This window comes from Haliaeetus albicilla, chromosome 7, assembly GCF_947461875.1.
Source record: "Haliaeetus albicilla chromosome 7, bHalAlb1.1, whole genome shotgun sequence".
Classification (NCBI taxonomy): domain Eukaryota; kingdom Metazoa; phylum Chordata; class Aves; order Accipitriformes; family Accipitridae; genus Haliaeetus; species Haliaeetus albicilla.
Window position 1 is genome coordinate 44,471,070 of NC_091489.1, and position 16,140 is coordinate 44,487,209.

The window sequence follows — 16,140 nt, forward strand, 5'->3', positions numbered from 1 at the left end:
CTGCTCGTTAGGAAAAGGGGACGCTTAACACTACACAGACAGCAAATTAGCCTTTAATCATCGCCTGCGTTCGCCGGGTTTTATCTGCGAGTGTGTTTCAGCCCTGGCACCTCCCTCACGCCAGCAGCCCTGGGGACTCCAGCTCGCCTCCTGTTTATTCCCCAGCTGCTTTGTTGTCTCAGATCAGCAGAATTAGGGAGCCGTGTCGGCAGAAGATACTTCTGTGCAGCCAGCGAGAAGTTCACACAGAAAATTGATATTCGCCGCAAATTATTTTGGATGATTTACTGGAATGAATTAACTCGCAGCAACACGGAGAAAATTCCAACATCGCTGCCGCCTGCCTCCCACCATCGATAGCACAGCCTGGATTTTAGCCTTAACTTTGTTTTGTGAGGATGAGGATGGCAGCGGCTCCGAGAGGGCTCTTAGTAGGGCTCAGTCTTGCTGCCTGTAAAAGGGGCTGCCCGCTGTGGCTCTGGGAGCAACGACACGGATGGATTTGCTACGTGGATGCTTACAGAGCCTCCAGGTTTGGGCTGCAGCACAAGCCCTGCCAAATCAAGTTGACCCAGCACACTCATGTCAATACTCCTCAAATTTAGGGCAGGGATGCTCAACTGGCATCCCGCCGGGAGGAGCGCCTGCACGGGTGTTGAGGAGGAATCGGTGCAATGCCCCACTGATTTGCTCGTGAGTTAAATTACAGCTTGGTTTGCTAAAGGGCACGGGCAGGGAGAGGCACCCCATGGATGACACCCCTTGCAAACCCCAGGTTGCATGCACTGGCACCCTGGGAAGTTTGGAGAGGGGTGGGAGCACCCGAGGGAAGGCAGGGGCTGTTTCACTCCGGCTCAGCTTTGCTACCTCGGTTTCCCTGTTTGCCAAAAGCAGAGATAATGCCACTGACTGATCTTTTTCAGCTCTTTTGAAATCTCAGGATAAAAGACTCGGGGCTTAACACAGGCAAAAAAGGAGCGTGCCCCGCTGGGACAGTTCTTCCCTTCACCTGCAGGTCCTCGTGACGGTGACTTCTGCGGTACTCCCTCACCTCCAAACCAGGGCAATGAAGTGGCCCAGGGGTCCCCCGCGGTCTGCACCGCATTTGATGAGAGATCCTTGTGACTTGGACTGCCACGCAGGGGCTCGGCGTGACTGCCAGCCAGCTCAGCAGAGGGTTACGCTAAGTCGATAGCATTTAGGGATTGCTCTCGGGCTGTGAATGCACCGGGCCAGCCCCGCTCTTGCCACGACTCCGCTGACTTTGACGGGCTTACAAGAGGGATGAACTCAATCCCTCAATCCTGGATTTCCCTCCCACCACCTCCCTGGCCCTAAATATGATCCGCATGGTTTGTTGGGAAGAGGGAGTCATCCTGCACCTGGGGCTTCCTCAACCGTCCATCCACCCACCCACAAATGCAAAACCAAGATGAAAAGGTCCCTCCACTCCTTTACTTGGCCGGAGGAAAGGAGGAGGAGGTTGGCTGCAAACTGCCTCGACACTTCCTGCGTCCTGGGATTGCTCATAACCCTGCCTAATCCCTTTAGTAGCTTAAAGCATCCTCAGGGATCCACTGCTTTACACGCTGAGCCCTGCAAAGCCAAGAACAGCGAAGGACACTCGCTACAACCACCTCCGCACCCGGGGCAGGCACCCAGCGTCCCCTGAGCGAGGATGCCCAGAGCCATCGCTGCCCACCACAAACCCCATTTTCAGGGGGGTTCTGGGCTCCCATCCTTCCCCCGGCACAGGACCCTGTGCTAAAAGCAATGCTGATTTTCATCCCCCAGTCAGTTTGAGGTCCGGACGTCCATCAGGCAGGAGTTATCCCGTACCTACCCCCACGCCTGCCCATCAGGGGTCCGCCACCCCCTTCCCGTGGGGCGCCAGGCTCTGTTTTCCCATGGTCAGTTCACATAATAGCCTGTACATAACCACCTAAACGCTGCAAACTCTTTGAAATAAGCACGGAAATTGGTTTCCAGGCTCCAGCAGTTTCTAAATAATGGATGTTTAAGATAATAATAATAAAAAAAAAATAAAAGCAAGTGACACACAAAGTGGATTCTAGAGAGGAAAAAAAGGAAAACTGGAGCATGTTCTTAATGCGAACCTCCAAGAAAACCTGAACAGCACAGAGGGAGCAAGCGGGGACCAAGGACCACTGGCTGCAGGTGCTGATTTAACCCCATGCTCTTGCGGCACAGCAAACCTCATTTCCCTGCGCTCCCCCCGCAGTTCCTCTTCACTTTATATTCCACCTCGATGCAGATGTAATATATTCTGTCAGTGCAAAATTTGGGCTGAAAAATGTGCCGGCCTTCAAGAGACATCTGGATTGGATCAGAGGGGAGAGAGGAGGAGGGTGCGTGCCGAGGGCGAGCGTTGCAGTCAGGCTCAAGAGATAGAAGGGAACTGAACATCTGGAAGGCATCAAATTTTGGCTCTCTCCATTAGCCAAAAGACATCCTTGGCTACTACTCAAAGTGAAGGACAACCAAACTGCTCATTCCTGTACGGCAACATCATCTGCCCTACTCGATTTCAGCTGCAGAAGGAATCTAGTATTCGCCTAAATCCATAAAACTTTCTTAACGCCGGGCTTGCAGCCGATGTGATGGGCACCTCCCAGGAGCTCGCAAGCAGGCAGGAGGTCTCTATGATTGCAAAAATGAGGATTTTTGGTGACTGGGGAACAGCTGGGCAACGTGGGAAGGAGGTTGCAGGACCACTACAAGGAAAAGCCATAAGAGGATGGAAGAGCAGCAAGTCCCTGCTCGCCGGCTTGCTCTGTGCGATGCCCCCACACCATCAAAGCAAGGGCTCAGCCTCTTGCCATCGGGCAAGCAGAGCAGGGCTGGGGGCTCGTGTCCGTGGCTGGGGGGCATTCCTGCACCCAAGTCAGGCTCCCTCCCCACCAAGCCGGCCACGGGGATGAGCACCACAAGGGACAATCCTTGTCGCTGAGCCCGGTAAGAGCCTGTGAGGCCAGCTGATGTACATCAGCTGTAGACATTTGGACCCAAGCCGACCACTACAGAGACATCCATACCAGGGTGATGTACCCGGGACATCTATACTGGCGAGATATGTCTCCAGGCCACCGCTCCTGACCCTTTTGCAAGGAGCAATCCTGTGGCTTCGTAGCTTTTGCTGCTCCCACCGCTGGCCCAGGTGGGCTGCCATCTCACCTCCCCTCGCAAGGGAGGCAAAGCCGCTGGGGACGGGAGGGAAAAGAGCTGAGATTTGAGTCCTGTGCTGCAAGAAGAGGAGGGAATTTGGCTTTTCCTCTTCAACAGGTATCAAAAGCTTGGTCACCGGTGCCCACCCTTCAGGGGAAGGGAAAGTTTTGGAGACCTGAGCGATGCTCCCCACACCTGCAGTGGGACCTCCCCATGGCGAGACCATCGAAGCAGCTCCTGGGTGCCCCGAGGGCAGTGACACCGACTGGGAGGGATGCTCGCTTTAATTACACCCAGCATGTTACCTTTACGTGTCTCCCAAATTATATACACAGGCATTGTAATTCACTCAAAGGGGCTTTTTTCGCCCGAGTCAGCAAAATGAAGAGATTCAATTACAGCCTTTGACTGGCCCTGCTTATTGTTATTTATAATACAATGCATCCTGGCTGCTAGGGAGAGAGATGTACAGGTGCTGAAATGCTGGCTGTCTTGCTGGTTAATTGAAACGCCGGTGCCTTGCTAAGATTGCTTCTCCCGGCCTCCCCAATGCCGGGTGGTGGCATCTACCTGCTGCACCGTAATAGAGAGGCACTGTCTCCAAAGGACACCTGTGGCAGGAGCAGACCTCTTAATAGCCGCCAACTCCTGCGCTCCAAACCCAATAGCCGCTGAGGTACAATGGGGGGTTTCAAATGAATCCTGGAAGAGTGCTTGGAGGAGAATGGCTCTATTTTTGAAGAATGGCACGGGGGGGATCCACAGCCATTTCCTCTGAATGGCTTCAGACCCAGCTGCACTTTATAAGCAAAGAGAAGAATTTTTTTTTTTTTTTTTTTTTTTCCCCCTCTAGCTGCCCAGTCTCGCTCCATCTGCAATGAAGTCATGCTACCTGAGTCCTTTCTGTCCCTGCCTCGCTATTAGGGAAAGGATGCCGAGGTCAAAAACGAACTCATTAGCTACCGCCGGGAGCACAAAGCAGGATGAGAAGTGGCTTTGCCCTCCTGGAGCAGGGTGGGCTTTGCCGGGCTTGTGGGAAGAGCTTGGCTCGGCGCCGAGAAGTTCACAGCTCGCCCAGATCAAGGCACAGCGGGAATAATTTCTCAGGCGTGCAGCATCCAACACCGCCGACGTGGGCAGCAAACACCCTCTCACCGACAGCAGCTTCACAAGAAAGCACAAACCCAAACAAGTATTCACCCAGTCCCTGTCTACTCCATACCCCTCGATGGGGCAACACATCACCTAGTCCCGGCTCCAAATACCCCAGCTCCGGTATAAATAATAATACAGGGAGCCCATATGATGCTCGTTGGCTGCTTCTCTCTCCATCTGCTTCTGGCCCTGAGGATGACCTTTGAAAACCAGTATAGGCTCACTTCTAGTAAATCTGGCTTCCCCTTTCCTAAAGTGGAAGAAAATGCACGTGATAATCGGGAGCACATAAGTATCTCAAGCAGACTGACAGTCCCCAGCGCTCCTCCTGGCTAGCGGAGGAGACACCCTCCCATGTAGGCAGCAAGACATGGGGAGATGCAAGCTCCATGCAAATCTCTCTCCTCTTCCTTGGCAACTTCATCTCTTGATCATTTCTGACAGCCCAAGTTTTGTCAGCCAGGCGCATTTAAGGAAAAAATAAAAGAAAAACAGAGCAAGTCAAAGCAAGTTGGAGATGCGATTGGGGGAGGGGAGAGGGAATAAGAAGTAGGAGGAAAGGAAAGGTCCCTGGAGATAGCAGTGAATATGTAAACTTTCTCGATTTCCTCTGCCTACTCATACCTCTGTGTGTTAACAACTAGACAGACATCTTGTATATATTTGATAAATAAGCCTCTCCATTTATTCAGGGGAGTGAATTTGTAGCTATTATGATTCAAATGGCATGACAGGTTCTGGATTGTTATATTTTTTGCTATTGAGTTTACAAAAAAAACCAACATGAAAATTGCAAAATTCAAAGCAATTTTCTTTGGCTATGGATCCTCACAATGCACAGATAGATAGATACAGTTATATATATATACAAAAAAATACAAAAGCCAGTCCGAGTGCCTCTTCCCTTGAGACAGGAAGATGAGGGGCGCAATAAATAATTTAGAAATTGCTACCATCACTTGATTCAGAGTGATGGATCTGGCATGTGTTACAACAAGGCGCATGCTGTATTCATTACCCATTGAGCTACATTTTAATTTCTCCCTCATTAACCTTATCTGTGACTGGGGTTGTGCATCAAGTCAAATCCTTCGGATGTCAATCAATTCATTAGACGGTTGTTTAGTTTGTCATATGTGCTGTTATCGCTTATTAGACTGCCATGACGATCAATCAATCAAAAGGCAGCGAGGAGCCGGCTGGAAGGGGACGCGCCGTGGCAGGCAGGGATGCGGGCAGGGATGCAGGCAGGCAGCAGGCAGGCAGGCAGCACTCCACAGAGGGGGCTGCCTGGAGCGGAGCCCGTGCCTCGGTAAGGAGAATTAGCGTTTTGCAAAGCAGAAGGGAAAAATTCAAAGAAATTCAAATAGTTCCCGTTAAGCGTAGTTGAAAACCACAGCTTTGTTTCAGATCATTGAAGCAAACTATAGGCACATAAAAATAAGAATAAGGTTAGCTAAGTTTTTACTGTCAGGGGCTGAAAACTTAGTACAAAGGACATCATACCACCTGCCCGCTGGCACGGAAAGTCTCCCCTCCTAAGCAATCCTGCCTCTGTTTCCACCCGATATTTGCCTCCCATCGAGTTCCTCAAGCATCCCCTGATGTTTCCAATCAATGGAGCATCAAAGGAAAGCTCTGGGCTGGCAGGATCTACAATCCCACCCAACCCCACCTTCTCAGCGTTGCCTATTTGAGCATCATTACTGTGCACAGATTAAGGCAAAGGCCTCACCCGCCCTATTGAGAAAGGGGCTGGATTCGGGCCAGCACCCCCAGGCACAGGAGAGGGATCCCGGGAGCACCACGCACCTCCGCTGGAGCCAACCTCACTCCCTCACCTCCATTGATTTCCACCGGTGACGCTACAGGGCAGGGGGAAGCACAAGAGCACTTGCATGAAGGCACGGCGAGTTTGGATTCATTTCCTTGGCTACCAGCAAGAAGTCATGCAGAAACCTCCGTGCCAGCCCAAAACCCCTCCCTGGAGCACCCACAACCACGTAACAGCCCAGCAAGGGGCTGCGGGTGATGCTACACACCCCTGCTACGCCACGGCAGCCCACCTCCCCATCAGTAACAGTGACTTCTCACGTCTCCTTCCCCTCCCCAGCGTGCGGCTGCACGTGCTGGAGAGCCGAGCCCCTCCACCAAAATAAAATGCAACACTCTGGCCAAGGGTTGCAGCCAACGCTACACAAAGCCTTCATGCTCTGATTCACACACGCTCGGCCAAGCGGGTTTAGTTTGCAAGGCTGTTTGTATGGTGGAAGACTAGAGGAAATCCTGGTGTGAGCACTTTAGTTCTGCTCAGCTTTTCCCCCACCCCTCCACCACATAAAATAAATCAAGCAACAGTGTACTTGCTTTTTTTTTTTTTTTTTGGGTGCAGGGTATTCATCAGAAAGGCTGGGATACAATTCACTTGCAGCAGAAACACCTTTCAGGCTCCCAATTCGGGAAGCCAACCACACTGCTCGTGTGAAACAGGAAAATAGTGAAAAATAGTGGAAAATATTTCCAGTTCCACCGAAAATAGTGGCAGCACGGGGCCTGCATCCAGCGTCAGTGACCACCAGCCAGAAAACATCAACTATAGCCTTTCCCTGCAAAGCATCGGGGCACCCGTGGCTCCAGGTCCTGCAGTACCAGCCAGGACTCCCCAGCTGCTGTGCTGAGCATCACCAGATGAAACCACCCCTTCGACCAGCTCTTGGGTGAAGCTAAAAGCCAGGGAGAGCCTAATTACTTTCCTCCTTCATCAGCAACCTAAGACAGTGAAGCCAACGAGGTCTGGGCTGCATTTTCCACCAAACCCTTTAAAAATAGTGCCCAGCTGCCAGGGGAATCAATTCTCTGCAGCAGAGTGGTGGCAAAGCCTGCAGTAGATCCAGGATTCCTGACTCTCTCCTGTGTCCTTGCCCAGCAGAAGGCCCTGCACAGACAGAGTGACAGGTAAAATAGCATCCCGCGGCTCTCAAAGGCAGGCTGAGGTCAGACGTCTATGGGGATGTTCAGAAAACATCTCAAGGGCTCCCTGCCCTTCCATACCATGTGTGGGATGAAGAGGGTCACTCCAGATGCCACCGCAGAAGGTGTGTTTGTGCTAGGACTTGCCGCAGAAAGCTTTCGTTTCCCACCAGCAGAAACGTTTGCAGATGAGCAAAAGCTTCCAGAAGGCTCAGCGAAACATCCACATTTTTTAGGGGCTCATCTGAAACCATTAGCACATCTTAATTGCTATCGGCACAGAGGAACGACAGACTTTCACACGTCTGCCGAGTCTGTCTGCCTGCTCAGGGATAAGGAAAAACCACCGGCACGCAGCCCCGAATCCTGCAGGCTGGAAGTTCGGTCTCCTCTGTGCACAATCTGTCCCCGGGGCTCCTCAGCTGTTTGCAGGAGGAGGCAGGCAGAGGGAAAGGAGCCAACGTTCATCTCCTAGCCCTCATCTTGACAAATGCTGGGAATCACACCGGGGGCTTGCCAAAACACGCGAGCGCCGGAGCTGAGCCTGGAGAGACACCCACATTCCCCACAAGCCAGCACCAGAGCAGTCGCACACACCAATGCCTTACATGCCTACGACGCCATGGGGACACGGTGAGGTTGCCCGAGGACAGAAAGGCTTCCCCGAACTGGGGAGGGAGGTGGCAGCCAAGGGACAGCATCTCTCTGCCGGCACCCGGGCAGACCCCGCCGCAGCTGTTGAGAAAAACTTGGAGCTGCTACAGAGCATCAGTTAACTTGTAATCATGGAAACGGCCAGCCCGGGTCAGCGGCTGTCGGCGGAGGAGCTGGGGAGTGCTGCCGGTTGTGATCTGTTCTTTTTTTTTTTTTCATTTCTTTTAAGGGGATTTCATTTAAAAAAGCTGCCTTGATAAGGAATTTACCAGGGCAAAATGAGATTACACCGGAGCTCAGAGTAGCTAAAAGCAGCAGCGTCGCTGGCGACTCAGAGGCTGCTGCTTATACTATCTCTCTATCATCACATATATCCTTCCATCTAATCTATCTAGCACCGTATATACCCTTTAGCTCACCAGCTCTCACAATCCGTGCCCTCTATCCATCATCCACCTATTCATCAACACACATCCAGCTCTATCTACCTAGCCATCACTATAAATATCCCATCCATCCATCTCTCCCAATTTATCTCTCATCAGAGAGACCCTTTCCCTACCTACCTTCATACATATACACATATATATCTATACACACACACCCTTGTCTGTCCATCTGTCATCAGCAGAGTGCTCACCTCCTCTCCCCTTCCACCCCCCTATCCCTCACCGCACGTATCCTTCTATCTGCCGGCCCATCCATCACAGCCGCTGGCTCGCAGGGGCTGGGGTGCCTCTCTGCTCAATTTACTAACTGAGAGCACCAGATATTTTCCTGTGGATCATCCGATCTACACCCCGCCAAGCGGCGGGTCCCTTTCTCCCGCACCCTGGCAGCCCCGGAGAAGGGATTGAGTGGGTTGGTGCCAGGAAAAGGCACTCTGAGCCAGCCGCAGAGACTCGGCGCTGGAGCAGATAAGGAGCATTCACGCTGCCGAGCCCACTGGGCTGTGCTAGACCCGCGTGTGCCGTACCACATGCGTGCACACGCAGGGGAAAGGAGCAAGCTCCTGGTCTAGGCAGGAGTAAACCCTGGCGGTGCGTAAAACGCAGGCAACCGCTTACAACAAAGGTGCTGAGCACCTTCTGCCAGTGTGCAGCGATGATTTAAAGTAAAACCCCAATCCCCATGCTGGGGAAGAGCATCATTGCCCCGTATACCCCTGGACCCTGCCTAGCCCCTTTGCAGTGCTCTGCCACGTGCAAGGGCAGGAGGGGAATTTCCCCGGTGCACAGCCCAGATTCATATGCCACCATGGCAGAGCCCACTTCTCCAAAATCCCATACTCCCTCTCCAAATCAGCCGCTGACCAAATCATGCCGTAACCCACCCCTCCCCGACTGCCAGGCTGGGTGCAGCACCTCCACGCTGGAGCCGAAAGGCAGCTTTGGCATGGGATGGCGGGGGAGGGGGGGATGCTGCCGAGCAGCACCAAGACACAAAATTTGCCAGAGAGAAGAAAACACACAAGCAGTGCTTAAAAACTGAAAGCTGTTACTTTAATTACGGGCTTTCTGCTTTACCACCAATAGTGTTTCTCACACATTCATCAGCAAACCTGGTAATAAATCAATCGCGGGTAGCCAGGAGCTGCAGTCTGGCTCCTTCCCTTTCTCTTCCCTGCTCCCTGCAAGCTCTCGCACCATTAGTATGCAGTCCGGCACTGCCACTCTGTGCATTTCTCATCGGCTTTGGACTGGAGCTGGTATCAAGCGGATGCCCCCAGCACAGATTTCACACAGCCAGCTTTGGCTGTGGGGAAGGCAGGAGCTGGCGGAGGAGATGGCCAACGTGCCTGCATCTCTTGGGGCACGTGCCTGGACCTGCCTGCGTGCCATATGGGTATTTCTGCACCCGTGGGGCTTTGTGGGGCAGTGGGGGGGGGGTACGGGGATGGGGCGGCCGAGCAGGCAGGGAGCTCATCCCCCTACAGCTGGGTGCGGGCACCGGCTACTGCGCAGGTTCCCGCTCCGTCTGCTCCTTGTTTTGTGCCCAGAAATCCTGACGGCAGGGCCAGGGTGGGGGGCTGTCGGCACACTGGATGTGCAGGGGGTCGACCCCCACCTCGGGTACAAAATATTTTCTGTGCACTGACATCGGTAGCGCAGGGCAGTCCACCGTGCCTGTCAAACCCCGCCAGAAAACTCAAGTCTGGGCAAGAACCACATAAAGGTGTTTTCCTGTGCCTTTGCTGTGTCCTTGCACTTGGGGCAGCCACAGAAAGCAGGCTCTGCTCCTTGTCCCATACCCAGACAAGCCAAATTTGCAAGCCAGTTGGGATGGCACAAAAGACCTAACGCCCAGCCGTGCTGCACGAGAGCTGCCAGGCTTATTCCCCTACACGTGAATTGCTAGAGAGGATATTGCATCCCCTGACTGCTGTCACAGCCCCCGGACAAGGCAAAGTGCTCCTGTCTGGAGAGCTGCCGGGGCTGGAGCAGGATTCAGCACAGGGAACCGAGGACAAGGACAACGACCCCAGCTGAGGACTGCGGGCACAGGCTGTTTGGCACCTGCCCGCTCCTCAATCTACTGCTGTCCTCTGCAGCAAAACCACCACCAGCTCTGGTGCTTAAACGTAAATTAAACAATTCCAAACCCTTCATTTCTCCATTCCTCTTTCATTTCACTATTGCCTCTGTGAGCTTCCCAAATCTTTTTTTCTTTTCCTCTTATTTGAGCGCTTCTGAGCTTCGCTCTCCATTAGCTAAACCCTCGATGGTCCTCCCCTCGTCCCTCACAGCACGCCGATACCTGCCGCTTCCCATCAACCTCGCGAGTGCTGCACAGATGTGCACAGCGGCAGCCCAGATGTGCAGGGCGCATCGCCAGGCTGCTGGGGTGGTGATGGAGAGGGAGCAGCCGTCTCACCTCCCACTCCCCGGCTCCAATTCAGCCCGGCTCAGCGGTGACCCCCAGTCACTGCAGCGTCTGCTATGCAAAACGAGGAGACGGGCTCCCTCCAATTCCTACTGGAGTGAGTGTGCAAATCAAATTGACCTTGAACACTAATTGGCCCTCTAATTAGCACTCTCAGCAGAGAAGCAAAGGACCAGGAGGAGACTGTCTTTTCAGAGGAGGTGGCAGAGCCTTGGCCGGCAGAAGAGGAGCAGCCATCCCTCCACGCTGTGTGTTTCTGCGTGGGTGAAAGGCCACATCTGCATGTTTAACTATGAAAATCCCTGAGGCTAACTCTTGGGAGTGGGAGCTGGCCTGAAGCTGGGACCACGGTCCCAGGGAGAGCATCCTAAGGCAGAGATAATGCACAACCCGGCCATCCCGCAGCACGCGCCTTCCCATCCCCGCAGAGCCCCACACCGGATCGCAAACACCTTCCTAGGATCTCCCCCAGCCTGTTCCCTGCAGAGCAGGTTGGCCCCAGCCCTCCCTACCCAGGGTCTGCATCTCCGTCACGCACCAACCTTCTCCCTCCATCACTCTCTCCATCTCTCGCCCTCCCACGCCAACGCACACATTTCCCCCCCCTTATCCCCTCCTTTAGCCCACATTAGGAGCTCTGAGCTTGACATTTTCATCTACGATTATTTACAGGAGGGCAGATCCGAGGAACCGGTCACAGGTGATTTCCCCTTGCTGCCGGCTCCACTCCGCATGGAGCCGCAGGAGCCAGATACCTCACTGCAGATATCATTAATTCTGGAAATCCCCAAATCCCACCCTCCTGCCACCCCTCGTCTTGGGAAAGATGGAGACAAATGTGCTAAAACTGACGGCAGCCGCAGTCCCATGGGAGCCCCCACTGCCCCTGCCTCCTCCAGCTGCCGGCTGGAGCAGGAGCTCCTCTCCCCCCCCCAGAGCCCCAGGGGCAAGGGAAGCCCCCAGGGCCAGATCCTGCCTGATCCACGGGCAATTAGGGGAAGCTCTGTAAAAGGAAGGAGTAAGACCCTCCATGGCATTGCTTCCCAGAGATGCGCAACCAAGCCAGGGAAGAGCAGGGGTCATCCCTGCTTTGGGTCCGGCAGTGGAGGCACCCAAATGTGGGGCTGGTCCCACTCCCATGTGGGGTGAAGCCGAAGAGCAGCACTCGTAAACGTAAGCCCAGGCCTTTACATGCTTTCTTTCAAAAAATAACCAACCGACACAAAGGGATTGCAACCACCAGAAACTGAAAGAGATTCTTCTGCTACGATTACTGCCAGAAGCTGCCAGTGAACTGGAAACTCAGGTCAGAGCTCCTCTTTGGGGCTGCTCCTGCAGAAGGGACACCTTGACTTCCAGGTCAGATAAGCTCTGTCGGCCGTCACCATCCTCCATCGCTCATGTGGACGGTCAGTAAAGAGATGAAGTCGCGCCTGCAGCCACCAAGCTGCTGCTCTGCGCTGGCTGGCACAGCTAGCCTTGAATCCCGATAGCATTGATAAATCCCCATCTAGCAGGGATGATGTCCCAGAACAGTCATCATCATCAACCAGCGCCGCAGCACCAGAGCCCAACTGGGCCGGGCAGGATCGGATGAGTCAGGCATCATCACCTCCACCCCCAGTGTTGCTCAGAGTCCAGACCAGCACACAACCGACAAAGCCCCAGTAAAACCCCGTGCTCCTGGCTCACACCTCGCTGCAGGAGCAGGATCGGAGCGTGCTGTCCCAGCGAGCTCCCAGCTCTCCTCTTCGCAGCCAGCGGTGCCGGCAGCGCACCCGGGGAGGTGTGCTGTGTGCTCACCAGCTGCTGCTTTCTTCACCTAGTTGCCTCCCTGACCACAACTGCTCTTTAATTATTTAATGTGTGTAAAATACCTTGAGACTTTGCATTGGAAGGGAGATGAACTGCACGACCTAAAATTGGTCTTTTCCGTCTCAGACTCCTTGCATTTTATCCTGGGATGAAAGGAGCTCTATTAGGCAAAGCTCTATTAGATTTCCTTGGAGCCCTAACAAACGGATATTAGATTATTACTGCAGATGCATTTCTAAGGCACTCATCACCAGAGTATCTGGGCATCAATTACACAGATTTAGAGATAAAAAATGCTTCCCCCAGGAGAACAGGGTACAAAACCCCTTCCCTTTTTGCCTCCCTTCCCCATTTCTTCCAAATACGTTCACCTCCCTCCCACTGCCTTCTGCAGAGCCAGAGCTGCTTACAAGGAAAGCTCTCCAGTTGATGGGCAACCCTTCAATCTTTGAAACATCTGAAGCAGCAAAAGCTTTTTGTAAAGACTGGCAGGAGTCGGCTGAAGAGATTTCAATGTGCAAATGGACACAAAAAGATGCAAGAGAGGGAATGAAACGCTGAATTTATTGTTCTAAGGACAAAGGATTTGCTATTAGATGAGATGACCTGATGGCCTGGCTCCAGCACCTACAGGTCACACCACACAGAAAGCCAGTCCTGCTTTTAGGGGTGAATGGGAAAAGCTGCAAAGTTGGGGTTTGACTGCGCTGATAACGTCTCTGATAATTCCCTGCATTACTATTGCCATTATGCTAACCCCTAGCAACACCGCAGGAATTGTGCTGGATATTGAACATACAAATCCACGGCTGGAAGTGCTTAAAGGCTGAAAAGAAAAGATCAAAGTTTGAGAGGGAAAACAAGGAGAAGGGGTTTGGCCAGGATCACACGGCTGGGCTGCAGCGGGGACCAAGATGCTCCTCATCCCTCAGGTCCTAGTGCGCAGTCAAGCCGGCGTGGGACCACACCACATCACCCCTGCCTAACTCAGCCTTTCTTGCCCTTCCAGCTTATCTTGCTTCCAAAAAGACCAAATATCATGTTCTTCAACTTCAACAGCCAGTTCCGGAGATTGCGATTTGGCCCAATTTCAGAGCAAAGCATCAAACCGATCGCTTTCTCTGGCAGCATCAAGCCATGCCCATTCCAACCCATAGGTAAGTGCTTCACGAATACCCCCAGATGCTTCCAGCCCCTCTTGCAGCCCAGCTCGCTCTCCCTTGCTCACACTGTAAGCTGCCAGAAGGGGCAAAACCTGAACCAGAATCTCCTAATTCTTTTTCCAGTCACTGCAGACCAGGATCCCTTCCCCGGCACGGCTTCGCCCTGCCTCTGCAAGCCCAGCTGCTCGGCTCATCGCAAAACGCCTTCTGCATCGCTGGTGGAGACAAAGCCAGCTGCTCCGGCAAGCCCAGCTTTGTGCTTCGGCCAGAGCAGCCGCCGCGCAGCGGAAAAAGCAGCTCTATTTCAGTAAAAAGCTTTCAAAACCGCCCTCCGCTTCTGTCCATGGGCAGGACATCAACTTGGAGCCAGGACAAGGGTCTCCCCCTGCAATCCCAGCTCTGCCCCCACCAAGACCAGGACCCCAAGTGTGAGCCGCTGCTCACAGCACGACATCTCAACCTATAGATGCATGCCTGTAACCCTTCCAGCAGCCAAGCGCAGCCTCCAAGCAACACAGTTCTTGGCATCAAACTGCCTTGACATCGCTGTGATGGAGTGGACGTCCCTCTGTGTGAAACCTGCCAGCCCCGGGAGCGGTGCCTCAGGGGTTAAACACTTTGCAGGATGACTGGGAAGGCCCAGCTCATCAGCATGAGAAATCCTGACCGACTTGGAGGTATGCCATGATCCTGTCATCCTGCCCTATAGGGAAAACCTGCGTGGCTGTCGGCCAGCCTCGTAGGAGAGGTGAAGGGGAGCCAGGGCTCAGCTCTGGGACACGCTGAAGGGAGAGGACTTGGGATGGGTAGGACCATGCACAGAGGGATTTGACTATGCTAGAGGAAGACACGGCTAGCAGAAGAACCACAAATCCAAGAAAAAGAGCATTACTCCTGCCCCATCACTGCGGTGGTGAGATGCCAACACCAACATCTAGCCGAGGGGCTAGCACAGGGGGATAGCTTGTTTGTGTGCTGGGACCCAGTGCTGAGTGTGGATGCCAGGCACAGCCAAAGCTTGGACATTAAAAGAACAAAAACCACCCCCAAGCCTCTTCTGGATGATTTTACAAGTTACAAGGTCAATGTGCTTGCTCCTCTCTCGGGCAGAGATGCAGCCTGACCTTGTGCTGCTGCTCTAAGCGCGGCTCTGAAGGCACTTTCCAACCCCAGCAAGGGTCAGGCACCAGCAGCTTTTCTGCTAATCTCCCAGATCCCTGCCATGCTCCAGCCAGGGAATCTCACTGCTGAAGCCCCACAAGGCTACAGGCCCCCTCCTCCCCTGCCAACCCCATACACCAGCTACCAAAGCAACTCCATCACCATCTTCAGCACCTGTGTGGAGGAGGAAAAGATATTCCAGCAAATCACCGGCCCTGCACAGATTTATAAAGAAGAGGAGGAAGGTTCCCCAAAGGTTCAAAGACCTGTCCGTTCCTCCTCTCCTCTAGCTTCTCCTCCATCGCAACCATCTCTCCGTGTTTCACGAGCAACCTCAGAAATCGATGCTCACTGAATCACAGTTAGTTCCTTCGGTTTATTTATTATTTTCCCAGCTTGAACTCAAACCTCCTTCCACCCGGGGAGCGCGGGGGAAGAACCACCCAGCGGTTCACAAGCGCAAACGCTGCGGGAGGGACGAGACAACACCGAGACACGGGAAGGGCAGGAGACCTTCCCTTCCAGCGCGTTGCTTCGGGTGCCACCAGGCATTGAACCAGTGCAAGTCAGCAATCAGGCGATGGATACAAGATCTGGGAGAAGAACAGGGCCCTCTGCACACTGGCTGTTGAACAAGGGCTTTCCTAAGTATTTCTCTAGATTTGGCAACACCTGGGCTGTGCTCGATGCACCAGCCCTGCTGCAATTCTCCCATGACGACTGGTTAAAGGAAAAAAGCAGACAGTTATCAAAAATCCCCGGCAGCAAGGACGGAGGGACACCGGGGCACATGTCCTGCTCCGATTTCTTCACCGGCAATGTCACTCCATCAACCTTGCTGTGCATTAGCAGCCACCTTTGCCCCAGCCAAGCATCCGCTGCTTTGGGTCAAGGACCACGTCCTTGAAACGAGGAGGCAGAACTGCCACATTCCCATCTTGGCTCTGCCCGCAGCGATGCTGGGCAAGTCACAGAAGCTCCCACTTCTGCAACAGGCACCAACTCCTTACACCCCAGCACTGAAGGGACTCAGCCCCACCAGGGCTTCTCCAAAACCCTCACCTGCAGAGAAAAGCCCTCCCACGGCACCGCGGCTCGCTTCTTCACCAGCCGGGGCTCACCTCTGCAAAGTTAATTGCAAAGACGGCAGTGC

At 53.5% G+C, this 16,140-nt stretch overlaps 1 protein-coding gene across 2 annotated transcripts in view; it reads right to left on the reverse strand.

Annotated features, from left to right (window-relative positions):
• The window catches only part of LOC138686197 (protein CEPU-1), a 350,752-nt gene that overhangs the window by 298,678 nt on the left and 35,934 nt on the right, over positions 1–16,140 (reverse strand). The window lies entirely within an intron of this gene.